Genomic DNA, 13,810 nt, shown 5'->3' on the forward strand with positions numbered 1-13,810 from the left:
TTAAATGATTTCCTCATTTTAACTGTATCACAATGTTTATCTTACTGATTATTTTTTTGGTATCATCTAATGACAAGCTATTAGACAAGTGCCTAGCAACTAATGCTATCAACCCTTCTCATATTCTTAACAATATTGCTATAAGGGAAATGTTTTAAATTTTTATAAAGCCTCAATTTGCTTACTTTTCCTTGATGAGTCACACTTTTGGTCTTGTATCTAATCCTCAGTGAACACAGTCGTGAAAACATCCATAGCAGTGTTTTCACCAGCATTTTCTTCTCCAGCAGACACTGCCATCATCTCTAATTTAGAAATGGGGATAAGAGATTTTTGAATGAGAACCCAAATCACACAGTGCATGACTGACAGAGCCAGGATGCTGAGGCTGCTCTGCTGACATCAGCTTCCACCGTGTGCAGCACAGCGGAGCACTGCATGGCTGCAGTCTATGGTGTCCACCCCAAAGCCTCCCTCAGCGGCACCAATGGGAACCATCATCCAGGTGTGTAGATTAGACACCAGCACAGAAGGCACCCAACAGGATAACCCTGACCCCAAGCTGAAGACTGACTGTGGCTTGTGCAGAATGAACACTCCTCTACTTGACTGTGGCCGGTTTCTGGACCTGCCCCATCCACTATCCTCGGCCTCTACCCCTCATGCAGCTATGAGATGATTTCATTTTCTATGCTTTTCTTTTGTTACACAGCTTTGCTCTCCTGTTTGTACAATCCTATCACTGATATTGTGAATGTGCGTAGTAGACTACCAGGAGAGTTGGCTGCAGGTTTAATAGTCAGAAACTAGAATCTAACAGAGAGGACAGATGCTACTGTAATAAATCTCATGGTTCAGGCCATCATTTTATGCTAAGTGTCCTCCCAGATCTAACACTATGTGATTATAACACATGACCTATAATAAAAGGATAGCATGCAGACAGAAGAAATTGGTTTGAAGTAAAAAAGACCCCAATACCTTTTAAAGGGGACATTTGGGTTTTGACAGGCACTCGGAGCCTCCCCTGTTACTGTTCAGGTCCATTTCCATTTAAAGACCTTGAAAATGTTCAATACACATCACTGAGCAGACCCGGAATGCTTCCCTGTGGCTTGCCTTCCCTGCTTTCCAAGCCTGTAACTAGATTAATGGCTTGATGGATCACTGCGCTTTAGTGATAAATAATAATAAGTCCAGGGGATGCGCCAGCTTTGACTCACATGAGCACCTGGACTTCAGGCTCCTCTTTTCCTCCCACTCAAGGTAAAAGCCAAATCAGTGAAAGGTCAGGCTGACTGGTGTGGGTTATTATAATATTGTTCTTGGCCTGTCCAGGGATCAATAGCAAGTGTCATCATCCATTTTCCTGAAACATAGATGCTAACTTCATTATCCTGATGCAGGGAAGACAGCAGAGCCAGAAGCACCATCAGTCCATTGCTTCTCCAGCTACCATTTGAAGGAAAAAATCTGAACAGTAGGAAGCTTGCTAGGGGCTCTTCATCACAGCCACGGGAGTACAGAGGAGCCAAGCCTCCAATCGCCTCTGGTGGCTATGTGCAGCTCACACATTTATCTGTGAAAGGAAAGGGCAAACCACCATGCCTCACAAACTCCAGGGAAAGAGAAATGCTAGAAGAGATTCCTTTCCAAGGACCCTGGTTTAACATAAAGATGCCGGCAGCATCCTCCTGTGACTGAGATGTGCCCACAGACAGCTGCCTTCCCGGTCACAGGTCCCACAGTTCTCCAGTCCTTGACATGTAAGAAACTTTGGTAGGCAGCATAAATGAGGAGATGACAGTGTAAAAACTTAAGCCTTGGCAACCTTCAGTCACAGTGAACAGGTTTGTTCGGCTAGTCTATGGTCAAGTTAATACCTGAACACATATAACATCTTAGTATGTCTTTGTAATGCTGGGCCTGATCCAGCTGTCACTGGAGCCTTTTAAAGAAGGCTTGGTGTAAACAGGCCTATTTAAATGCCTGAACAGCACATGGTATCTGTTCACAAAGTTTGGGTCTTCTGCTTGAATTACGCATCATGGGCTACAAAGTCCAAATATCCACATCCTAACATCTCAACAACTGCAGAATGAAAGCAGTGTGCAAATAATACTGTAATATTGCATTGACTAAAACGTTCTGTATTTGAAAGAGTACAATGTTTTAAAAATAAGCCAAAGCTCAACAGGCTTATATTCAAGGTGCTTTCCCCTTAAAAGTAGAATTCCAGCTTTTGTTATCAAGCCATACACACCACACACACACACACACACACACACACACACACACACACACATACACACACACACACGCACGCATTGCTGAGAGTGCAAAACTGTAAAACAATACCAACATTTAAATTACATGAAAATCTTAACACAAGAAAATACAATTTACCTTCACCTAAGAATGAACTTCAAATCTGTGGATGGCCACAGTGATGAACCTTAAGTGATTAATTGCTTTATGGAATAATGTGTCTGTGTTTATCATGACTATGACTTCTTGTTGCTAGGCTTAGTGTCCCTTCTTTCTATGATATAAACATTGCATACAGATGTGTGAGTTTCAAATGAATGAACTAGTTAATTAAGGAGGAAATGAATCTCAGAAACAGTACACGTTAAAGAAGGTGATATCTGTAGAAAATTAAATCTTCCTGTGATTACTAATTTTGAGCGAGAGAGAGAGAGAGAGAGAGAGAGAGAGAGAGAGAGAGAGAGAGAGAGAGAGAGAGATCGATCCACCAACAGAGATGAAGTACTGTGGAGGGGTTTTAAACAGAGCTTGTAAAGATTTTCCTGCAATGCTGGCGTCTCCAGTGATGGGCATTATACACTTTAACATGAAGATAAAAAATCAGAACACATTTGGAATACAGCAATGATGAAGCCACTTGAGTTTATGAAAAGCCATTTAAATGTTTCATTTGTAAAAAAAATGACTTTGGGGAAGTATGAAATATGATTTATGTAACAGTACAAGCCTCTGCTGACTCCTGTGGGGCCAGCCCTTTACCGATTAGAATTTAGAAGGAGTCACCCTTTATCAGAAAGCAGAGACTTCAGACACACGGAGGCACTGTGGGAGAGATGTGTTATATCAAGTTCTTATGCTAAAGTCAGATTTTGTTTTTAGAAGGCAGGGCCAGGAGACACTTCAGTGGGTGAAGTGCCTTCCACGCAAGTCTGAGGGCCTAGTTCAGATCCCTATATTCACATCCAAAACAGGGGTGATGGCGTACATTTGCCACCTTGCCAGTAGACAGCCAGAGGTGGGCAGATGCCCAAAGTTCACCAGTCAGCCAGTCTAATCAGGGACAGCAGGGGTTCAGTGAGAGTTTCTGGGAAGAAAAGGGGGTGAGCTTCAAAGGAAGGTATCCAATGAGAGACACTCAAGGTTAACCCCTGGACTTCTGCACACCCATGCCTACACACCCAGACCTGCACACCCATGCCTGCAAACCCACATCTTCACACCTATACCTGAATACCTACACATCCACACCTGAACACCTATGTGTACACATCCATACATGCATACTCAATTATGCATACCCAACCTGAACATCTACATACACACACACCCATATATGCACAATCATATATGCACACCTATATATGTACCCCTACACATGCACACACACACAGGCATGAGCATGTGCACACATGCACATGCACACACACACACTCATACACACATGTAAAATAGGGATAAAAATATAAGCCTTCATGGAGTATAGAGTTGTTGCCAACCCACAGCCTGTTAATCTACGATTATAAGAATAGAGTATTTTAATCTTCTGGTCCCCACCAAACACCATGAAATTGAGTGTTAATAAAGAACATTTACCAAAGGAAAATCAGGTGAGGGAATGAGTCAGAAGCCACTCTCCACAACACCCCTTTCAGTTTTCTGCTGAGTGCTCCAGCAGGCCCTACCAGTCCCAGCTTGCCTGTGCTGAGCTGCGCTGGGGTGCTGAGCTGCGCTGGGGTGCTGAGCTGCACTGGGGTGCTGAGTGCCTGCTGTCTGTCTGTCTAGATGTAAAGCTTCTGTGGGAGAGCTTTCTTCTGTTTCATATACATGGGAAAGAAGATAAAATCAACCTGTAATTGAAACCTTCTCTCAGTTGGCAAAGGAACTGGAGAAACTTGGTAGATTCTGTGACTTAACCAGCAGCTTCCAGATTCCTTATTTTAGAAGAGGCAACCTCCCACTGAGGGTGTCCTTGAAAATGTCTCAGAGGAAATAGTGCCACTTAAGGGTCACTCACAATCTTTCTCCCTGATTGTCTTTGAGGCTCCTCGTCACAGTATTAACCAACACCTCACTTCACTTGAGAGCTGTGTCCAGTTAGGACTGTGAGGTCTGTTAAAGAGTGGTCCAAACTCGGCTCTAATTAATCCTGTTGGCTCAGCTCTGCAGCAAGTGCACAACCGGAAGCTCGTTTTCCATTGACTACGTCAAGGTGATCTCCTGTTAGCAGTGTTTTTCTTACTGAGTCTTTGGGAATTGCACACCATTCACCCCAATTCAACTCACCTCCCAGTCCACCTATATCCTCCCCTCCCCGCTACAGTGCCCCCAAAATGTAAAAAAATCAAACCTAAAACAAAACACATCAAGCAAACAAAGAAACACAAGAATAAAACAAAACAAACAAGAAACACCCCTAAACCCTCTTCCCCACCTCTCCGACACTTCTTCATTTGTCCTGGTAGCAAAAGGAGCAGTTTGTCACATAGTATACTCTTTTGTCCAATTGGCTTTACTAGCAAATGCCCACCCTAATATTTACCCCATCTGGGATCTGCTGGAGCTCATGAAGGGACTGGTCCTATGGAACGATACCCACAGAATCTCCATGTCTGGGCTTTTTAAGACATTAGCTAAAGAGCAATGTTATTGATTATTGATATTAATTTTTGTGGTATTTTTTTCATTGATGCATGAATAAGACAAGTCTTATGGAATGGACTCTCCCCAGACAACAGACCTCCCAGGGCCCTGATCTTGTGCTTCTTGGTCCTTGAAACTTCCAGAAAGAAATACTTGTTCTTCAGAAACCACTCAGCTGCAGGCATTTTTGTGGTAACACCACCTGCAAACTGAAACTATACCCTAAAAATACTCAGTGTCTAGTGAATGTGGTTTATTCTTCTCTGTTTACTTAACTCTTATTTTCTAGCATTAGATGTCTGTTTGCAGCATAAAATCTATATACATATTCCATTAGATTTATCACCCACTTTCTGACACTTCCACCAACAGCAGCTTAAAACATAATTTATACTTACAGATAGTATATAGAAATTGACGAAGTATTAACTTTGCATCCTGTTTTACTATGTTCTCTTTTTTTTCCTAATTGACATTGCCTACAAGTTACTCTAGCCTTATATTTTTCCTTCCATTGCCTGATAACACAAAACCGCTAGTAAAATGACCAAAAGCAATTGGAGGAAGGATGGGGTAATGGTAAGAGCAGAGATCTAGGAAGTGCTAAACTAAAACAATGGAAAATATCAAACACTGGACTAATATGAAAAACTGTTGTTAAAAGTGGGTCATCAAGCTGCTGAAGTGGACATATTCTCTGAAAGATGGACTGCCAAAGTGCACTCGGCAGCCACAGGCAGCCACAAAGTGTCCTTAGCTGTTGTTACATTGAATACTTTTGTCACCCCAAACCATGCAAACAATCCCCAGGCAGTAACATTAAGAAGTGGAGGCTTAACTCAGTGGAATAAAGGAATAGAGAGGGTCTGCACTGTGAGTAGGGTTAGGAACTATTATAAAGGGGCTTGAGAGGGAGTTGTCTTCACCCCCTCCTCCCTCCTCTGCTATGCAAGGACAAGGTGCTCCCTTCTTTAGAGGACAGTGGCACTGCCCTCTGGGAAGTAGGGATAGGATCCTGAGACCTGGAGCCTGCTGCCCTGACCCTGGTCCCTTAGACCCGGGCTGACCATGGGGACATTTCTGCTTTTTCCAGTTACTCAGTAGCCAATATTTTGATGTTTCTACACAAATGGACACGGCCAGGTGCCCTTTGGTGTTTACTGTTTATCACACCATATTTAATCCAGGCTCAGGACCGATGCATGTAAATCTGGCTGGTTAACTAGTTAGATAGAACTTGGCTCCAAACACCCTCATCTTCTCCCCACACAGTCCCTTCCTTAGCTATTTTGTTCAATGTTCTTTCTCAAATACCAGATTCCTTGGCCAATTTGAACCTTGTTTGTATTGGGAACTAAACTCTTTTCATGTCACCCATGTGTGTCCTGGACAATCTCTCACAGTCTTTGTATACATGCAATGACATCTGTTGCTTCCTCTGGGTCCCATCACAGAGAATGGCCATGCCATTACCTCAGTTATTCAATACTGACTCGAATTAATGGAATACATGTCCCCCAAGCTAGAAACTTTTAATCCCTTGCATTGTCTAATAAACAAATTGATTTATTGATAATAAAAATTGATTTATTTTTTAATAAATAGAAATATATTGCTCTCATGCATAGCTGTACCATAAGTGCGCTGTTCCTCACTACCTTTAAGTAAATACTGCAAACCACACAGTTTGACGCTTCAAACTTAGCATACAAAGCTGGGTTCTGTCATAGTGCTGCCTCAAAATGAGCTGGGTGAACACGCCCCAGTGTGCAGACCTGCACAATTTCCAGTGCGTACCCAAGTATTACTCTTTCTTCCTGGTTGACTCATAATTTAAATTCTGTCCACGGGCAGAAACAAACATGCCTAGATACCACAGAATATATATTTCCCCCTTTGAATTCACTTTTTGTTAACTTGGCGAGATGTGCTGACTTTGTGCAATCACCAAACAACGTGTAAATGATGCATGAAAATGAAATGAGAGACCAGGGCTTGGGGCAGCAGGCAATCACATCCACGCTTTCCTGTGCCATGAGTCATAGCAACACTGAGAACAAACATGGTGTTGGAGTTTCTCCTCATTAAGTTAAGGGAAATCCACGGATGAATTAGAAAGAGGTCCTAGAGACATTGGCTCATCAGCACAGCATCAGGTGTCCACAAGGCAATCATAGCCAGGTCAGGAGCAGAGATGAGGCACACAAACTATTCCTGTGTCTATCTGGTTTTGTTTTTGTCTTTCTGAGACAGGGTCTTATGTGATGCAAGCTGGCTTTGAACTCAGCATTCAGCAAAGGTCGTCTGTGAATTCCTCATTCTCCTGCCATTTCCTCCCGAATGCAGGGATCACAGATGTGTGCCACCACATATGGCTTGTGTTTCTACCTCTAAAATACTGCTCTCTCATCTAAAAGGAAGTTTTAAAGACAACTAAATTTCACCATCAGCAGATTTTTAAAACTTTCCCTTAAAAAAAAAAGCCTTGAATACAGTGCGTGATGAAAGTCACCATTGCTGACGTAGTTGCTCGAGAATTCCTATTGATACAGAGTTTGCAATCAAGTTCAGAAAAGAAGTACAGTTTACTGAGACTACAGATGTTCAAGGAGTAGGCTGCAGAGAACAAACGGAAGTCAGATGAGTAGATGATACATTGTGGAATTATAGAAAAGACTCACAAGATAGATCTTTGATTTAAAAAATGAAAGTGTTACTTTTAGAACATAGCAACACATAGGATTTAGAAAAGAAAACAAAAATCTCAAAGTTACTGAATAAACATATATATTTTAAGTTCCTCAGATCCTATAATGAAGGTGAAAAACAACCCTTTGTGGGTAGAATTACTTAAGCTTTTTCCAGCATAATTTTGTCTTTCAGAAAAAAAAAAAAAGGATCAGGATTGACTTTTCTGAAAACCCAGCTTCAGTTGGACAGAGATTGTCCCCTCTCCTTGGGTAATGCCTTGCTCTTATAATATCTGCAACTTGGAATTACACACATTCCCCTTGCTCACTAGACTGCTAGGATCTTGCCTGAGTCAAGAGGAAGTGAGACTATTACACAAAGCTGACTTAGAACCACACACAATGCAGATTTTAACTCTTGATTTTCATTGTATTATCTTTCTATCCACATGACCAGTTGCAAAGTAAAAAAAAAAAAAAAAAAAATCTGATGTTTTCCTTATGTCTGTTAAGGTGAGGAAGGTGAGTCTGTGGATAAAGAGAATAAAAAAACAAGGTTTATAGCAACTGAGGAGAGAGCTCAGCAGTTAAGAGTACTATCTGCTCTTGCAGATAGAACAGAACTTAGGTTCTATTCCCAACAACCACATGGCAGCTCAAAACTGATGGTAACTCCACTTCCAGGGGATCTGATGCCCTCCTCTGACCTCTAGGGCACCAGGCACGTGGTACAAACACATACACACAGACAAACACCTATACATATAGAACACAATTAAGTCTTAAAGAAAAAAGAAATTAGGGTTCTGTTTCAATTATCAGTTTATTTCAGCATGGGTCAGATGCTGATCATTTCTTTACCATTATGGAGAAGAGAGATGGGGATGACTTTTATTAGCTCTCTTCTTCTTGAGACTCACAGTGTGGCTGAATGTGAGTGTTTTAATCTATTGAGGTCTTGTTCTATGTCATTTCGAATTTTCATAACCTCCCACCATCAACACTATAAATGCCAGAAAGAGAAAAATAGGATGTTGGAAGGTTGGATAACTGAATTGAATATGGACAGGTAAGCCAGCCATACTCTACTCTGGCCATCCCCAAAGGTGCTGGGGACCTGTGGAATGTGTGATTATGTATTAATTCTTGTTTGTCACAATCATTTAAAGCTTTTAAAACATAAGTGGAAAGGAAGCTTTTACTTCTGAATCCTTTCTCGAAGTTCAAGGAACCCATCCTGTAATAAAAAGCTAATTTACATGTCATCCACCTTATCTCCCACCATGATTACATTATCTCCCACCAGTGGGAAACACTGCAGACACTGTAACTTCCCCCTGCATATACTTGTGGTTACATTCAACCCTAACAACTTTTATCTGTTTTTCCCTGGGATTGAGAGTATGGTCAGTTCCTGGAAGGGTTTGGTGGCAGCTCAGAGTAGCGAAGTTTTTCTCAGGAAAACTGACCATTTTTGTGTACCAGACTACCACACAGCCACACTTCCCCTAATGTCTATTTTAGATAGCCAAGAAGGAAATGTTCTTTAGATATAGACATGGTCATTTACGGCACTTGGATGGCTTTGCTTTCCAGGATCCCTTCCCTTTAGCTGCCTTAGTAACACAATTTCAGAAACCAGTGCTGCATTCTTCCAGCCTAGGTTTTCCACAGAAGCACTGGGTGGAATTGGAAAGCTTCTCCCCCGTGAAATATTGTCTACCTCTCTTGTTCTTCCTTCTACCTCACAGATTGAATGCATTTCCAAGCCAGTTTCCACAGAATTATGATCCTAAGCCACTTGCTTAGGGAATTCAGCAGCATGCCAGCTTCCATCTAGGTGTTTCATCCTCACTTGAAGAGTCTGAAGGTTAATACATTAAACATGACTTTGTCTATTGTAGCCGGAAGGTTTCTCCAGTCTTGCCCGGCCCCAAGGTCCCTTAGCTGCTTATAAAATAACCATTCAGAGGCCTATATTAATTACCAATTGCATGGCCTATGGCAGGCTTGTTTCTAGCTAGCTTCTAAAACTTGACCCATTTCTGTTAATCTATATGTTGCTGTGTGGCCATGGCTTACCCATATTTTTACATCTTGCTTCTCCTGGTGGTGCTGACATCTCTTCCCTCTGCCTTTCTTCTTCCTGTCTCTCTCTTCAGTTTCCTACCTTGGTATAACCTGACTTGCCATAGGCCAAATGACTTTATTTATCAACCAATCAGAGCAACACACATTCACAGCGTACAGAAAGACACCCCACAGCAGTCTATGAAAATACAGATGTTTATTCATTCACTTATCTGGATGCCTCCAGGAAGTCAAACAGTAATGTGCTAAACTTTTGGTGCCTCTTTCAGCTTCTACTCCAAATATATTCTGGTCAATTTTCCAAGTAAGATAAAAATTGTTATCTTTGATGGCATTTCACAAATGACTTACAGCCATTATAAAGCAAAAACAAGAATACAAGACAAAACAGAGGAGTGTGTGGAAATGGTTTTAGGAAGAATGTTTGGGTCTCCTCAGAAATGCATACCCACAGGTGTGAATGGGTTGTGTGAGAATTCTGAGTCACTGTCTGCTTCTTCTCCCATAGTACCTGGTCTCATTCATGGCATCTGCCTGTGAATACTCTTCTCTGATAATTGGATGCAAATGAGCGATGTCCAGAACAAGCCGGATGAGGTGTAGATCAGTGATGAAGGCTCAAGAGTTAGTTCCTTTCTGTTAAATCAGGCAATTGGCCACACTGTTTCTGCCTTTCTTGGCATTTGTTAGTAATTATGATGAAGTCCATTATCAACTGAAACATGGGTATACACCACTTTTCTTACACAGTCATTTTTCAACCATTTACAACTGTGATTCTTATGAATATTATTGAAGAAATTGTCTTGGACACTCAGAACATGTTTGTATTACAGATTAAAAATATATTTAGTTTTTGGTTTTAACCCAGACTCAGAAAGACAAACATGGTATGTACTCACTCATAGGTGGATACTAGATGTAAAACAAAGGATGATCAGACTGCTACTCACAACCCCAGGGAGGCTACCTAGTAAAGAGGACCCTAAGAAAGACACAGGGATCACCCAATGACAGAGAAATGGATGAGATCTACATGAGCAAACTGGGGGTGGGGTGGGGGGTAATGGAGGGCAAGGGTTGAGGGAAAGAGAGCTTAGGGGAGCGGGAGATCCCAGCTAGATTAAGAACAGAGAAGAGAACAAGGAAAGAGAGACCATGATAAATGAAGACCCTATGGGAATAGGAAGAAGCATGGTGCTAGAGAGGTCCACAGAAATCCACAAAGATACCTCCACAATAGTATCAATGGTTGATACTATTGATATTGAAAGGGCAATGGTTGAGAGAAAGCCCAAACTGACCTACTCTGGTGATCGAATGGCCAAACACCCTAAATGTCGTGATAGAACTCTCATCCAGTGACTGATGGAAGCAGATGCAGAGATCCATGGCCAAGCCCCAGGTGGAGCTCCAGGAGTCCAATCGGCAAAAGAGAGGAGGGATTATATGAGCAAGAAATATTGAGACCATGATTGGAAAAAGCATGGGGACAAATAGCCAAACTAGTGGAAACACATGAACTGTGAACCAATAGCTGAGGAGCCCCCATGGAACTGGACCAGGCCCTCTGGATAAGTGAGACAAATGAACTTGAACTGTTTGGGAGGCCCCCAGGCAGTGGGACTGGGACCTGTCCTTGGTTCATGGGCTGGCTTTTTGGAACCTAGGGCCTATGCTGGGACACTCCACTCAGCCTTGGTGCAGGGAGGAGGGGACTGGACCTGCCTCGACTGATTCTACCAGGCTGAACTGAATCCCCAGGGGAGTCCTTGCCTTGGAGGAGGTGGGAATGGGGGGTGGATTGGGGGAAGGGGAGGTAGGTGGAGGGAGGACAGGGGAATCCATGGCTGATATGTAAAATTACATATATATATGAAACAATTGCTAACCAGGAATTGAGGAAAATGGTGTCTTTGGGGTGCTAAACTTTGAACACAGCTTCTCCCTTCCCTCTCTGCCAAGTTATGACAGAGTGCCCCTCTGTCTGCTGGTTCGGGACTGAGATGACGTATGGAACAGGCAGGATTTGGTGCACACAGCCATCCGGTGCTGTAAAGACTCTGCTCATATTCCCTAAATCTGACCAAACATCATTGACTTTTAACTGGTTAAATAGGGTAGGGTCTGGACAGGAGGAGAACGGAGAGAGGACAGTGAGACGTGGCAACACCTCAGTGGTGCTTTCTATCTATTCCTTCAAGACAGATGGAAATCTGTCCTTTGTCTTCATCTGTGACAAGATGCCACCCCTTAGTTGACGAATACATAAGAGTGCCAGTGAACCATCAAAGAGAATGAAAACCACCTAAGAGGATGCAGAGGAGGAAATGATGGAGGCCAAGCACAGTCTGTAAGATACAGCTGCTGAGAGAACTTTATTAGCCAGCGCCCACCACAGAAATGGAAAAGAGTTCAATGTGTAAATATTTGGGGAAGGATTTGTTATTGAGGAATTGGGTCATCGTATAACAGTGACTGGCAAACCCAAGCAGTGACCTGGGCAAGGCTAGCAGACTGGAGACCTGGAGAGAGGCCCTTGCTCAGAGGAGGTCAGGTTTTGGCTTCATCTAGACCTTTAAATTGACTGAATGAGACCCACAAATGATACTGAAGGCAATCTGCTTTACTCGTTCTACCAATTCAAACCTTCACCGCATCCAGAATTGCAGGCAGAGAAGTATCCAGCAGCCCATTTGGCAATATAGCCGGGCACTGCGACCCAAACAACTTGGCGTGCAAAACTAACCATCATAGAACCAATCAGTTCAACACATACAGGCACAGAGAAAAATGGAATAAAAATGCCTTAAAAAGACATGATTGGCTTTAAAAGGGAACAAACATGGCTTGTCTGTGAAGGACTCATTTAAGAGTGGAGGCCAAGGATTGCTATTCTGAGAATCTGCAGTAATGGCTTAGCAGCTCACATGAAGTTAAAGGTTCACAGAAAGAGTGAAAACAGACAGTGATGTTGTCATGAGGTCATTAGATAGAAGATTGTAGACAACTGAAGTTCTTGGGAGGGAAAAGACCCATGAAAATAGACAATGCTTATACAGAGAACAGAGAGAAGACTCCACGAGTCAGGTAAATATTTTCATTTATAAATTTAATGGATTCTTCTAACTCAATTGAATTAATGACAGCAAGCATAAATTTGGGCTCATATCAATTTAAAAATCCAGGATTCCATATAGAACATACAAGCTTGTTTCAACAACAACAAAAATTTTTACATTGGCATATGTCATATCTACATCATAAAGAGTCAAATATATCAGAAGTACTCATGCTTTCTGCACAGAGCAAGGCTGAAAACAAGACAGCCATCTCGTGGCTAGGAGGAAAATGTGAAAAGTTGTCGGCATGCAGTATCTATATCTTTATCCAAATGGAAACACAAAAGGTCATCTAGTGTTAAGGAAGCACTAACAAGGTCTTGGAGAAATAAGCTCATATCACAAAAAAATCAAATAAATACTTAAACCTATTAAAGGGTCAGAAACACTAGCACATGTAAATATTTGGGGGAAAGATTTGTGTTAAGGGATTGGATATTTCAGAAAAGACATGTCAGAAAACAAGGAGAGACAAAGGATGTATGCAATACTGATGGAAAGTTAGAAATGAAATGAAGAAAATAAGATTATGTGTATATATGTTCAATCAGGCATCACTTCACAGAATCACATTCAGAGACAAGTCAGTGAGAGACCTAGCCACTGTGGAAACTTCAGTGAGTGCCTCACAAAAACCTGGCTGTGGCAGTCTGTCCCTGGGCATGGCTTCTGATGTAGTCAATAGATGGTCAAAAGGAGATGTAGGAGGCTGCTACCCACTAGCACAGCATGCTGCTTATCAGTGAATGTGTTCATAAATGGATGTCCAAGCTCCAAAAATGACGACAGGTGTCATGCAGTGGATGCATAAACCAGTGACACTCATTTGACAGTATCAGGCATCGCATACTATGCATAACTGTTTGAGGTATGTTTACATTGCTGGCCATGAAGCAACCTTGCTTATTGCAACATCCCTCAAACACTGAGTAAAGTTCTGAGACGTAGCATTACCACAGCTATGGCCTCACCAACCAACCTCTCATTTTCTGTGATCTT

Source organism: Peromyscus eremicus, chromosome 8b (assembly GCF_949786415.1).
Source record: "Peromyscus eremicus chromosome 8b, PerEre_H2_v1, whole genome shotgun sequence".
NCBI lineage: Eukaryota > Metazoa > Chordata > Mammalia > Rodentia > Cricetidae > Peromyscus > Peromyscus eremicus.